This window comes from Schistocerca nitens, chromosome 10, assembly GCF_023898315.1.
Source record: "Schistocerca nitens isolate TAMUIC-IGC-003100 chromosome 10, iqSchNite1.1, whole genome shotgun sequence".
NCBI classification, from domain to species: Eukaryota; Metazoa; Arthropoda; class Insecta; order Orthoptera; family Acrididae; genus Schistocerca; species Schistocerca nitens.
Window position 1 is genome coordinate 89054312 of NC_064623.1, and position 14100 is coordinate 89068411.

General features: G+C 43.7%; 1 protein-coding gene across 1 annotated transcript in view; it reads right to left on the reverse strand.

Annotated features, from left to right (window-relative positions):
- LOC126210585 (uncharacterized) overlaps positions 1–14100 on the reverse strand; it is a 57398-nt gene that overhangs the window by 41836 nt on the left and 1462 nt on the right. The window lies entirely within an intron of this gene.

Below are 14100 nucleotides of genomic sequence, written 5' to 3' on the forward strand. Positions count from 1 at the left end.
GCCTCTCTGACAGGATGCAAGAGCCCCCCAAAGGGGATGATGGGCATTGAAGTCGCCAAACAATAAAAACAGCGGGGGAACCTGAACAATCAGGTGCATCATGTCAGCCCGACTAACTGCGGGTGACGATGGAGTGTAGACAGTACAAACAGAAACAATAAAGGCAGAAAGAGTAATACGGACAGCTATTGCTTGGAGTGGGGTGGTCAATGGGAGGGGATGGTAATAGACATCGTCCCGAACGAGCAACATGACCCCACCATGAGCTGGAATACCGCCCACAGGGGGGAGGTCAGACCGCTCCGAGGTATAGTGGGTAAAAGCAATACGGTCAGTTGGGTGCAACTTGGTTTCCTGGAGACCAAGGACGAGCGGACAGTGCAGGCGGAGGAGCAGTTGTAATTCCTTCCGATTAGATCGAATACATGTTCCAATGTAACAAAGCCATCGCTAGTCAGAAAAGAGGGGGAACGAAACGGGTGAAGAGCTGGTCACCTCGACGGCCGCGGAGGGCCAGGTGTCGAGGGAACAACGCTACAACTGGCAGGAGGCGGATCCTGTTCCATCGAGTCATCGCCAGCAGCGGCCGCTTTCCCAGGTTGCGTAGGAGGGGCAGCATCATTCGCCGATGAGAGGCCAGCTGAGCGCCTGGCAGCAGAGCGTCCCGGCGAAATTGAGGATGGCCGGGAGCAGCGACTCACGGATGGAGCATCAGACGAAACGCGCCGGGGTGGAGAGGGGGATAAAGATTTCTTCTTGGAAGTCCGATGAGGCACAGGGATGGTGGGCTGGACCTGAAGAAGGTCCTCATGCGCGGGGTCCGTGTTGAAACGCCGGACCTCGGAAGCCGGGGTCCAGAACGTTTCCCCGATGGACGCCTGAGAAGAGGATCGCTTCTCAGGCGGCGGAGGGGGGGGAGGAGGAAGGGTGGCCCCCGGGGCAGAGGGGGCGGAGGAGGAAGGGTGGCCCCCGGGGCAGAGGGGGCGGAGGAGGAAGGGTGGCCCCCGGGGCAGAAGGGGCAGGGGCCGCGAGGGAGGAGGATTTGGAAGGGAGGGATTTGGGAGGCGGAGGCATAGACCTCAGATGGGGTGAGGAGGGGGAGGGGGGACAGGAGAGGGGTGAGGATACTGTGGAAGGAGTGGACACGACTGAGGCAAACGAAGTTGTCAATGTCACGGGATGGAAGCGGTCATACTTCTTCCTGGCCTCAGAATAAGAGAGGCGATCCTAAGTTTGTAATTCTTGGATCTTCTCCTTCTGATACGCGGGGCAGTCTAAAGATCTAGGCGAGTGGATGCCAGGACAATTGACGCACCGAGGTGGTGGGGTGCATGTATGTTCCTCACGGAGGGGACATCCGCAATTGCCACAAAGGGGCTCAGCCTCACACCGTGACGACATGTGCCCAAAGCGCAAACACCGAAAGCAGCGCATAGGAGGCGGGATGTAAGGTCGCACGTCGCACCGGTAGCACATCACCTTTACCTTCTCCGGGAGAATGTCCCCCTCGAAGGTGAGGATAAAGGCTCCGGTGCCGATGCGACGGTCTTTGGGGCCGCGCTGAACTCGCCGGACGAAATGCACGCCTCGGCGCTCCAGGTTGGCCCTGAGCTCCTCATCAGATTGCAGCAGGAGGTCCCGATGAAAAATAACCCCCTGCGTCCTATTCAGTGCCAGATGCGGGACAATAGACACTGGGATGTCCCCTAGTCGGTCGCACGCCTGAAGCGCCGCCGACTGTGTGGCGGAGGCGGTCTTTATAAGAACGGACCCCGAGCACATTTTACTGAGAGCCTCGATTTCCCCGAAGATGTCCTCGATGTGCTGGACAAAGAACATGGGCTTGGAGGTGGCGAACGTCCCCCCATCGGTCCAAGAACAGACTAAATAGCGGGGGAAGTACTTCGCCCCAAGCCGGCGGGCCTGTCCTTCCTCCCAGGGAGTGGCCAAGGGGAAAGTGCAGGAGAACCAGAACCAGAGACAGTACCTTTCTTTTTAAAAGACTCGGCCGCAGAGCAACCCGATACATGTCGAAGTTTCATCTGCGAAACGTCCGCCCCCATACCACCCACTCCGACCAGGGGCTCTCCCCACGGGCGCCACCCAGCCTCAGCAAGGGCCACCTGGCAGGATAACCGTTGCCGGGAGTCCTGATGCCCCAAGGAGACGGGCATCTACTCCTTGGCCGACGTGGGGAGGGTGCAGCTCAGGTATCGGCAGTACGATCCCTGTGTTGTCAGGGGGCTACAACCTAGAGGGTACATGACGACCCCACCACAATGGGCTGGCTACCGTGCTGGATTTCGGGTGCCATGGAAAGTCCATCATGATCGTAGGTGCAGATGGGGACGCACTATGGGCGTAACTTGTGCAACCCATCAGGCATTTAGGCCCAATTTGAGGAATAGTGGGTGTGGTTACAACGCCGTTACAATGCTGAGTGCCAAGTTCTTAGTGCACTGAGGACCAGTGAGACACCACGTAAGGCGTCCTTCCCCAAAAGGCTCGTACTTCTGTAGAATTTTGAAAAATGGAGGTCAAACCCCAAGGGGGACCATCACATGGAAGGCCGAAACGGTTGAAACTCCTTTTAGTCGCCTCTTATGACAGGCAGGAATACCTCGGGCCTATTCTTACCCCGGACCCGCAGGGGGAGTATTGGGGTGTGATGGGCGTCCAACAATCTCGACATGAGACGCTGGAAGTACAGCGGGAAGACATATGGCTGAACTTCCAACACTTAAAGCACCGCATGGGGGGAGGGATATAGGGCTTGACACCACACGAGTAGACCATCACCTTGACCTTCTCGGGCAATGTATCACCCTCAAAGGCCAAAATGAAGGCACCGGTGGCAACCTGATTATCGTTCGGATCCCGGTGGACACACCAGACGAAATGTACACCTCACCGCTCTAAATTGATGTGCAGCTCATCGTTGGACTACAAAAGAAGGTCTCTGTGAAATATGACAGCCTGGACCATATTTAAGCTCTTATGGGGCATGATGGTTACAGAAACATCCCCCAGCTTGCCACAAGCGAGTAACTCCGATGACTGGGCAGAGCATGCTGTTTTGATCAAGACTGACCCAGATCTCATTTTGGACAAGCCCTCCACCTCCCCGAACTTGTCCTCTAAATGCTCAACAAAAAACGGAGGCTTCATTGTCATGAAAGATTCCCCATCAGCTCTCTAACATACAAGGTACTGGGGTGAATAAGATCTGCTGCCATCCTCAGCCTGACGTTCCTCCCATGGTATGGCCAAGGAGGGGAACAATTTGGGGTCGTACTTCTGTGTGTTGAATTGAGCTCATGGTTGCTTAGAGACTGCTGGTGTTTCACCATCAGCAAGAGACGATGGACTACACTTCATCGCGCATCATCTGCCCTGATGTACCCATTCCGACCAGGGGCCCTCACCACGGGTACCAACCAGCCGCAGCAAAGGCCACCTGGCAGGATGGCCATTGCCGGGAGTCCCGATGCCTCAGGAGGATAGGCATCTACCCCTTGGCATACGTGAGGAGTTAATGGTGAAGGCATCAGCAGAGTGATCCCTGTGTGGTCAGGGGGCTACAACCAACAGGGTACATGGGAGCCCCACCACAAAGGACTGGCTACCATGCTGGATATCAGGTGCAAAGAAGTCCATGGTCATCGTCAAAGCAGAAATCGACACTGCGTAGTGCATGATGGAAAACGCACCCAGGAACGTGTCCTCACCCAAAATGTGAAGAATGGGCAGGACTACAATGCAACGACGAGAAAGTGCGCTAAAGATCTCAATGCTCGATGGACATGATGCACCTTGTAAGGCTCCCTTCCCCAATTGGCTTGCTCTTCGGGAAAATTTTGAAGAATGGAGGTCAAACCCTACAGGGGACCATCACATAAAGACCACAATGTGCGATACTCCTTTTAGTTACCTAGTACGACAGGCAGGAAAACCTCAGGTCTATTCTAACACCCGGATCCGCAGGGGGTTTTCACCTTGTTTTCGCCATGTATTGAAGACAGTCCTCTAACACCTAACAAGTCGTGCAATTTCCAAAATGCTCGTGCCAAGCCTCCGGGCCATTACAATCTACCCTTGGTCAAATAGGTCCAATAGGTCATACATCTTCCCCATTCTACACACGGGCTGCACACTCAACACTGATATTGAATGCACTGCTTGTATGTCTTGACTAGCAGTCATTCCTAGCCATGTGACACTGCTATGGCCTGCATGAGTTTATATCGATAGTAGGTCAGTGGTCGTAATGTTCTGGCTGATCAGTGTATGATAAAATACAGCCACAGTTCATACGAGTAATTACACAGCCACAAATTATACTGCAAAGAAGTTGGGGGTAAAAAAGTAACAGAAAAAAACAGAAGGCATGAAATAAATCATCATATAAGTGAAAGAACTACAGACAATCTTTGAAGTCCACCACAATACCACGCATCAACTAGTAATATATGGAATACCAGTAATTCTTAATAAAAAATATTGAATCTAAGGGGACAGTCACACGAAAGTTGGCATTTAGGACAAGGGCAAACTAAACTCTAACACAACAAACACATAATGAAATAAACAGTAATATAAAGAAAATGTGTAAAGGACATAAATAGGAAATAAGGAGAAAACAGCAACATAAAAAACCTAAAGGAAGAGGCACTACACAGAAATTCATGAAAAAATAGAAAACTTTGGAATTTGTAACTAGACTGTCCCCCCATGAACCATGGACCTTGCCGTCGGTGGGGAGGCTTGCGTGCCTCAGCGATACGGATGGCAGTACCGTAGGTGCAACCACAACGGAGGGGTATCTGTTGAGAGGCCAGACAAACATGTGGTTCCTGAAGAGGGGCAGCAGCCTTTTCAGTAGTTGCAGGGGCAACAGTCTGGCTGATTGACTGATCTGGCCTTGTAACATTAACCAAAACGGCCTTGCTGTGCTGGTACTGCGAACGGCTGAAAGCAAGGGGAAACTACAGCCGTAATTTTTCCCGAGGACATGCAGCTTTACTGTATGATTAAATGATGATGGTGTCCTCTTGGGTAAAATATTCCGGAGGTAAAATAGTCCCCCACTCGGATCTCCGGGCGGGGACTACTCAAGAGGACGTCATTATCAGGAGAAAGAAAACTGGCGTTCTACGGATCGGAGCGTGGAATGTCAGATCCCTTAATCGGGCAGGTAGGTTAGAAAATTTAGAAAGGGAAATGGATAGGTTAAAGTTAGATATAGTGGGAATTAGTGAAGTTCGGTGGCAGGAGGAACAAGACTTTTGCTCAGGTGATTACAGGGTTATAAATACAAACTCAAATAGGGGTAATGCAGGAGTAGGTTTCATAATGAATAAAAAAATAGGAGTGTGGGTTAGCTACTACAAACAGCATAGTGAACGCATTATTGTGGCCAAGATAGACACAAAGCCCATGCCTACCACAGTAGTACAAGTTTATATGCCAACTAGCTCTGCAGATGATGAAGAAATTGATGAAATGTATGACGAGATAAAAGAAATTATTCAGGTAGTGAAGGGAGACGAAAATTTAATAGTCATGGGTGACTGGAAACAGTCAGTAGGAAAAGGGAGAGAAGGAAACATAGTAGGTAAATATGGATTGGGGGGAAGAAATGAAAGAGGAAGCCGCCTTGTAGAATTTTGCACAGAGCATAACTTAATCATAACTAACACTTGGTTCAAGAATCATAAAAGAAGGTTGTATACCTGGAAGAATCCTGGAGATACTAAAAGGTATCAGATAGATTATATAATGGTAAGACAGAGATTTAGGAACCAGGTTTTAAATTGTAAGACATTTCCAGGGGCAGATGTGGATTCTGACCACAATCTATTGGTTATGAACTGCAGATTGAAACTGAAGAAACTGCAAAAAGGTGGGAATTTAAGGAGATGGGACCTGGATAAGCTGAAAGAACCAGAGGTTGTACAGAGTTTCAGGGAGAGCATAAGGGAACAATTGACAGGAATGGGGGAAAGAAATACAGTAGAAGAAGAATGGGTAGCTCTGAGGGATGAAGTAGTGAAGGCAGCAGACGGTCAAGTAGGTAAAAAGGCGAGGGCTAATAGAAATCCTTGGGTAACAGAAGAAATATTGAATTTAATTGATGAAAGGAGAAAATATAAAAATGCAGTAAATGAAGCAGGCAAAAAGGAATACAAACGTCTCAAAAATGAGATCGACAGGAAGTGCAAAATGGCTAAGCAGAAATGGCTAGAGGACAAATATAAGGATATAGAGCCTTGTCTCACTAGGGGTAAGATAGATACTGCCTACAAGAAAATTAAAGAGACCTTTGGAGAGAAGAGAACCACTTGTATGAATATCAAGAGCTCAGATGGAAACCCAGTTCTAAGCAAAGAAGGGAAGGCAGAAAGGTGGAAGGAGTATATAGAAGGTTTATACAAGGGCGATGTACTCAAGGACAATATTATGGAAATGGAAGAGGATGTAGACGAAGACGAAATGGGAGATAAGATACTGCGTGAAGAATTTGACAGAGCACAGAAAGACCTGAGTCGAAACAAGGCCCCGGGAGTAGACAACATTCCATTAGAACTACTGATGGCCCTGGGAGAGCCAGTCATGACAAAACTCTACCATCTGGTGAGCAAGATGTATGAGACAGGCGAAATACCCTCAGACTTCAAGAATAATATAATAATTCCAATCCCAAAGAAAGCAGGTGTTGACAGATGTGAAAATTACCGAACTATCATTTTAATAAGTCACAGCTGCAAAATACTAATGCGAATTCTTTATAGACGAATGGAAAAACTAGTAGAAGCGGACCTCGGGGAAGATCAGTTTGGATTCCGTAGAAATGTTGGAACACGTGAGGCAATACTAACCTTACGACTTATCTTAGAAGAAAGATTAAGAAAAGGCAAACCTACGTTTCTAGCATTTGTAGACTTAGAGAAAGCTTTTGACAATGTTAACTGGAATACTCTCTTTCAAATTCTGAAGGTGGCAGGGGTCAAATACAGGTAGCGAAAGGCTATTTACAATTTGTACAGAAACCAGATGGCAGTTATAAGAGTCGAGGGGCATGAAAGGGAAGCAGTGGTTGGGAAAGGAGTGAGACAGGGTTGTAGCCTCTCCCCGATGTTATTCAATCTGTATATTGAGCAAGCAGTAAAGGAAACAAAAGTAAAGTTCGGAGTAGGTATTAAAATTCATGGAGAAGAAGTAAAAACTTTGAGGTTCGCCGATGACATTGTAATTCTGTCAGAGACTGCAAAGGACTTGGAAGAGCAGTTGAACGGAATGGACAGTGTCTTGAAAGGAGGATATAAGATGAACATCAACAAAAGCAAAACGAGGATAATGGAATGTACTCAAATTAAATTGGGTGATGCTGAGGGAATTAGATTAGGAAATGAGACACTTAAAGTAGTAAAGGAGTTTTGCTATTTAGGGAGTAATATAACTGATGATGGTCAAAGTAGAGAGGATATAAAATGTAGACTGGCAATGGCAAGGAAATCGTTTCTGAAGAAGAGAAATTTGTTAACATCGGGTATAGAGTTTAGTGTCAGGAAGTCGTTTCTGAAAGTATTTGTATGGAGTGTAGCCATGTATGGAAGTGAAACATGGATGATAACTAGTTTGGACAAGAAGAGAATAGAAGCTTTCGAAATGTGGTGCTACAGAAGAATGCTGAAGATTAGGTGGGTAGATCACGTAACTGATGAGGAGGTATTGAATAGGATTGGGGAGAAGAGAAGGTTGTGGCACAACTTGACTAGAAGAAGGGATCGGTTGGTAGGACATGTTTTGAGGCATCAAGGGATCACAAATTTAGCATTGGAGGGCAGTGTGGAGGGTAAAAATCGTAGAGGGAGACCAAGAGATGAATACACTAAGCAGATTCAGAAGGATGTAGGCTGCAGTAGGTACTGGGAGATGAAGAAGATTGCACAGGATAGAGTAGCATGGAGAGCTGTATCAAACCAGTCTCAGGACTGAAGACCACAACAACAACAACAACAACAACAACAACAACAACAACTAGACTGTCCAGTCTTTGAGAATTTTAATATACAGTATCATTGTACTTGATTCTGTGTTTTATCACAATGTGTCATTTTCTTTAGGTGTGGACTGATATTCGTTAAAGATTTAATTGTTTGGTGTCATTTTCTGTTCTGTTGCAGAAATGTGATAAATAACATACCTCGAAATCGACAACTAAGTTTACACATACGTCAATTTACTGATTCCTAGGATAGCAACAACAGAAAACAGAAGTGCTGAAGGAGCTGGGGATACATATTGCAAAACTGCAAATATAACACCTTGTTTGCCAAGACCTTGAATTGCCAAGCAGACATCACCTACATAGGTCGTATCTGCTTATCGATTACAAAGTACTTCATTATTCACAGTAGTATAGACAAATGAAATTCCTAAAAAATAACAGTGCACACCTCCAAAACAAAATGTAGAAAGTAACAAACCTTGGAACTGATACTTATAATTCACCCACATAGGTCAATTATAGTCATCGATTCCAAGGTTTGTTATTTTTTTGTGTTTTTGTGATAGGTCTGTGACGTGCTTTCTTTTAAGATTTAAAATTTTGGAGTCGGCATTTGTAACTAAGCTGTATAGGTCAATTTTAATTGTTGATTCCATGTCCCATTATGTTATGTGGTTTTTACAGGTTGTAAATTCATCATGTTCCCCTCCATTCAGAGGCTGTTGCACGCAGTGACCATTGTTTTGATTTGTAAATAACAGATTTCAGCTATCAGTCGTCCTTTGGAATATTTATTGGCAGATCTAGATTTCGGCTAGCAACTAGCCATTCTCAACGCTAAGAACACAACAGGTACATACATAGATAATGTCATAAAAAAGTTGCAATTAATGGCTTAACACATATGGTTTGTATATTACATACCACAATCCTCCTCTGGTCAATGCACGTAATGTCTGTTGGTCTGGCTTTGTACACAGTTCATGGAATACTAATTTTTGCAGAAGGCAAGCTGTGTGGAGAACACATCGGTTGGTTATATGGTGCCATTTATGTGAACTACATATAAACCTCAAAGTAAACCACTTCAAATTGAATTACATGAAATGGAACATAAGTAAAATTCTTACATTGTCATCCGACTTATTTCATCTTTATCGTCAAGTAATAAAATTATTATGTTCACTCCTTGTGAGTCCGTTATTATTATTGAAACATTTAAATTACGTAAGAGGGGGGTAAAACTTTTTCAATTTTTTAAAAAACATTGGAGGGCACATGCTGCGTACATCTACTGGTCGATATGGCATAGATATATTTATTTTTATATTATATCTCCCTTTATTAAAATCTAATAAGTATATTGTTAGTCATATTTACTAAATAGTTCATAGACAGTGTCAAACATCAGTTAGATGCATGGTTATTGCAATTTGACTATTCCGCTATAGATACAGAGGGTGCTAACCTCTTTCTTCCTTAAAGCTGATTTTCGTTGTAAATGTAAAGCAGCCAATATATGGAATTGCTGTTAATAATACTGTTTATGCATTTGACCTAATATATGATGGAAGAAGTTCTATTGGTTCAGAATTATACTCATCGTACTCATATAGTATACTGCAAATGGTTGCTACATATTGGTAAGACGGTAGGTGCTTACCTCGTTCCCCCTGGGTCAAACCCTACACCAGTTCCCAGCAACAAGTCCTCGAACAACTCCCAGAACCGACCATTTTTCACAACTACCTGATCATTAATCAGGTTGCTGTCGGTATTTTTGTAATGGCAGAAGATTTGGACCTCTTCCAGGAGGTTGAGGAACCTGCCCTCTCACACTTGTGCAGCAACCTCCCATTGGATGGGAAAGTCTGCACTTTATAAAACATAATGTGCTTTTATTACTTGACGATAAAGATGAAATAAGTATGACGACAACGTAAGAATTTTACTTCCATTGAGGTTTATATGTAGTTCACATAGATGGTGTTCTCCACACAGCCCGCATTCTGCAAATATTAGTATTACATGAACTGTGTACAAGGCCAGACCAACAGGCATTACATGCATTGACCAAAAAAAGGATTGTGGTATGTAATATACAAATCATATGAGTTAAGCCATTAATTGCAACTTTTTTATGACATCATCTAACTATGTACCTGTTGTATTCGTAGCATTGAGAATGGCTAGTTGCAAGCCGAAATCTAGATCTGCCAATAAATATTCCAAAGGACGACTGATAGCTGAAATCTGTTATTTACAAAGATTGTAAATTGTTATTTTGTAAGGGATAGCACTTTTTTATTTCACTCTATGTGCTACTTCAAAAACACGAAACATAACAGATGATGTAATCAACAATTTGACTTGACCTGTAAGCTCAAGTACTGAGACCTGAAACAAAAAAAAAAAAGTAAATCTCAAAAGAAATAACAATATGCACTTACTGATGGAAAAAAGTATGGGAAAGGTGAACTAGAATTGACCTGGGCTGTACACTTTAGTACACGCCCAACCAAATCCATAGAAATCATACCACATTTGAAAAAAAAAAAAAAAATTGTGAGAACTAAGATTACAAATATGATCGGAGTCACGTGAACAGTCAGATTCCATACATCTGCTTTGACTCTCGACAACCTACGTTCATCTTAGTAACAAGTGTAAACTATGATACTTGTTAACTATGCTTTGTATTTCACACACATCTTTTTGAGTGAGGAGAGAGGGGTTCTGGTATCGCTGTATTCATCTGACCTATACACAGCCTAAATGCTGTTACAGGGTACCTGTCTTCCATTGTGTACTGCAGTTGGTAACTTCATGATGCATGACAGGGTGTGGCTGACTGCATTTGTATTCGATATGGAGAAAAACTATGTCATGACAGTCTACCCTGTAGCAAAGTCTGAGGCCGAGGTCAGATTGGAACGTGACAATTTAGTTGAGAGTTGACAAAGTCAACGCATCTCGCCATGTTCAATTGCCGGTAATTCATTACGCATTTACCACCTGCAACACATGGAGGACTGCACTTTTGGTGGTCAAATAAATTATTCAACTTCAATTTGGTTTTTTCTGTATTTTTTGTTCAATTTATTCCAGAGGAATTCATGTGCATTTTTGTTGGATTTTCTGGCAGCTTTGAAATGATTACAGTTTTACCTTTTTCAGGTCATCCCTGCCCATAACCCCCCAATTCCAGCAGTTGTCCCATTAATTTCCATTCATTGGCTGCTTTTAATATTTCGCGTCATTTTTAAGTATGTGATCTTCACCTTGAAGGATGTAATTGTATTACATGTTATTTATTGTTGTCTTAAGCAACTCTTGTAAACCAGGCAGTTTACTCAAAATATGACATCACGGGTAAAAGTAGACGGGTGGAATTGGAGCTTTCTCAATTCCCTATGACTGCTAATGTTTTAACTTGCAGTGTTTTATGTTTTAAGCTATCCTATTAGGTTCCTGTCTAACCACATCTTTGCAAATAACATATCTGCAAGAAACAGCGTAGTTTACGTCAGATATTAATAAAACCACAGATAATATTTAATAACAAGCCACTGTCCTTCGCATCAAAAACGAATGACACCACTTGCAGCGTCACTGGTCAACGCTGATGGGTGGACGTGGAATCCGATGCTAGAATTGACCCAGGAGCTCACGGGGGTGGAGATTGAAATTCATTTATTCAAAAGACCTGAATGGATTTCTGAATGCTCCCAAAATCAACACACTTAAAATTTATGATATAATCATTTACTACTGAAACACAATTACCTATTGTATTGTACGGAACTGGGGACCTAGAAACGACAGGGAGGCTCTGTCCCCGCTGTAGCTCGCAGTGCTACACAACCCCACAACAGGCTACAGCAGTCCACTCACACCACTGCTGCCCCACACCAAACCCTGGGTTATTGTGCGGTTCGGCCCCCAGTGGATCACCCTCCCCCTCCACCCCACCCCCCTCCCGGGGACGTCTCACACCAGACGAGTGTTACCCCAATGTTTGCATGGTAGAGTAATTATGGTGTACACATACATGGAGACCGTATTTGCACAGCAATCGCTGACATAGTGAAACTGAGGCGGAGTAAGAGGAACCAGCCCGCATTCGCCGAGGCAGATGGAGAACCACCTTCATCCATAGGCTGGCCAGCTCACCGGACCTCGACACTAATTTGCTGGGCAGCTTCCTGCCCAGAAAGCAGTGCATTAGACCACACTGCTAACTGGGCGGGCTTAATTACCCATAAATTAACAAAAGACAGTGATAAAATACAATACAACACACTGAATAAAGTAACATGCACATTTAAGTAACATTACTGTTGAACATGCTTCTGCAAATACCAATGTTTATGGAAATAACTGGAATTTTAAAGCTACATAGCATCTTATTTATATTTTAGGACTTAAATTAAAAATGAGTATATGACTTCAGCACATGAATATTGAGGAAATAGATCATAGAAACATGAACTTGGAATCCATGAATTACCGTACAGTTTTCAAACATTTTGGGTGAGCAGAAAAATTAGGTGGCACAGAAATTTCCCTAAGATGAACGGTTGAAAGCGACACTCTTGAAAATACTCCACTTACATAATCACCAGTACTTTTTCTCCTCAGGGGACAAAGTGCTTTTCAATCATCTTTTGAAAATCTGATTTCATACGAGAGAAAATACACTACTGTACGAGTAAAGAAGTAGCACAATTTTGAAACTAACACGCAATTTAAAGCTGTGTTCTGGATCGACACACTAACTCTGAACCATTGCCTTTCGCAGGCAAGTGCTACCCAAGCAATACACACCACCCTTCCTCACAGGTTTACTTCCACCAGTACCCTATCTCCTACCTTCTGAACATCACAGAAGCTCTCCTGAGAAACTTTCAAGACCAGCACTCCTGTAAGAGAAGATACGGTGGAGATATGATTTTGCCACAGCCTGGGGGATTTTTCCACTCTGCAGTGGTGTTTGGGCTGGAATGAAATTTTCTGGGTTATTAAAACTGTGCCATACCAAGACTTGAACATAGGACATTTGCCTTGCGGCTAAACCATATCTCCGCAATCTCCTCTCTTCCACGAGTAGGGCCTACTAGTATGGTAAAATCAACACATATTGGCTCTTAATGAATTTCTTTTTGTTGGTGATTTTCTTGATGTCAATTTCGGCAACAGATGCTGTGGGAAATCAAAAATTGTTCGCACAGCATCAGACTTTAACTACGCATTTCCAAACCTCTCCCTATCAAACCAGTCTTCTGCAAAGTGTTCAGAGCACTCTTGCAAATATTTTGTAGGAACGACATTGCTTATTATTTTCAGGAGCCATATTTTGACTCTTTATTCATCTTTTGGGAAACAAAAATAGAAAATCACAATGTACGAAACTGACTCAAATAGTACTACTTAGATACATACGAGTTTAAGAAACTGAATGAAACAGAACATGTTAATCTGACTTTATGTATAACTTTTAGCTGCAGATGAATATAGTACCAATGTGTATATATAAACTCACATTTTACTCAAACATACTTTAGATTTATCTAGCTCAAAAATCGCAAAAATTAGCTCTATAATATAAGATCATACAGTGTCATGTCTCGATATTTTTCACTATATGAAGTGCCTCACATCAATATGACATGCAGGTAGACGTAAGTTGTACATACCTAAGATAACGTAATTGGTCCTCCTTTCATGTACTTTTCCGTCCTGGCATTGACGTTTGGGTAAGTTTAATGAAGAAGAAGAAATCGAAAACAAGATGTTGGTCCAGGGAATAGTTTAAAATATGAGAGAAATATACACACGAAAACCTGTTAATGGAAATTTTACTATCAGAACTTGGTCATTACATCAACTTTCTGCGGATGGACAGTGAAACGTTTAATGGTGGACTTTGCTAGTTACTTCGCTCTCACATTGAAAAAGAGGGATGTATGCCAAAATTTATGCTATTGTACTTTCCCCTCTAATGACAGTTAATCAAAATACCATAACGTAGGAACATATACCACGCATCGTCCGCAGAAGTACCGGAAAATTTCGATTTCTTTTATTTC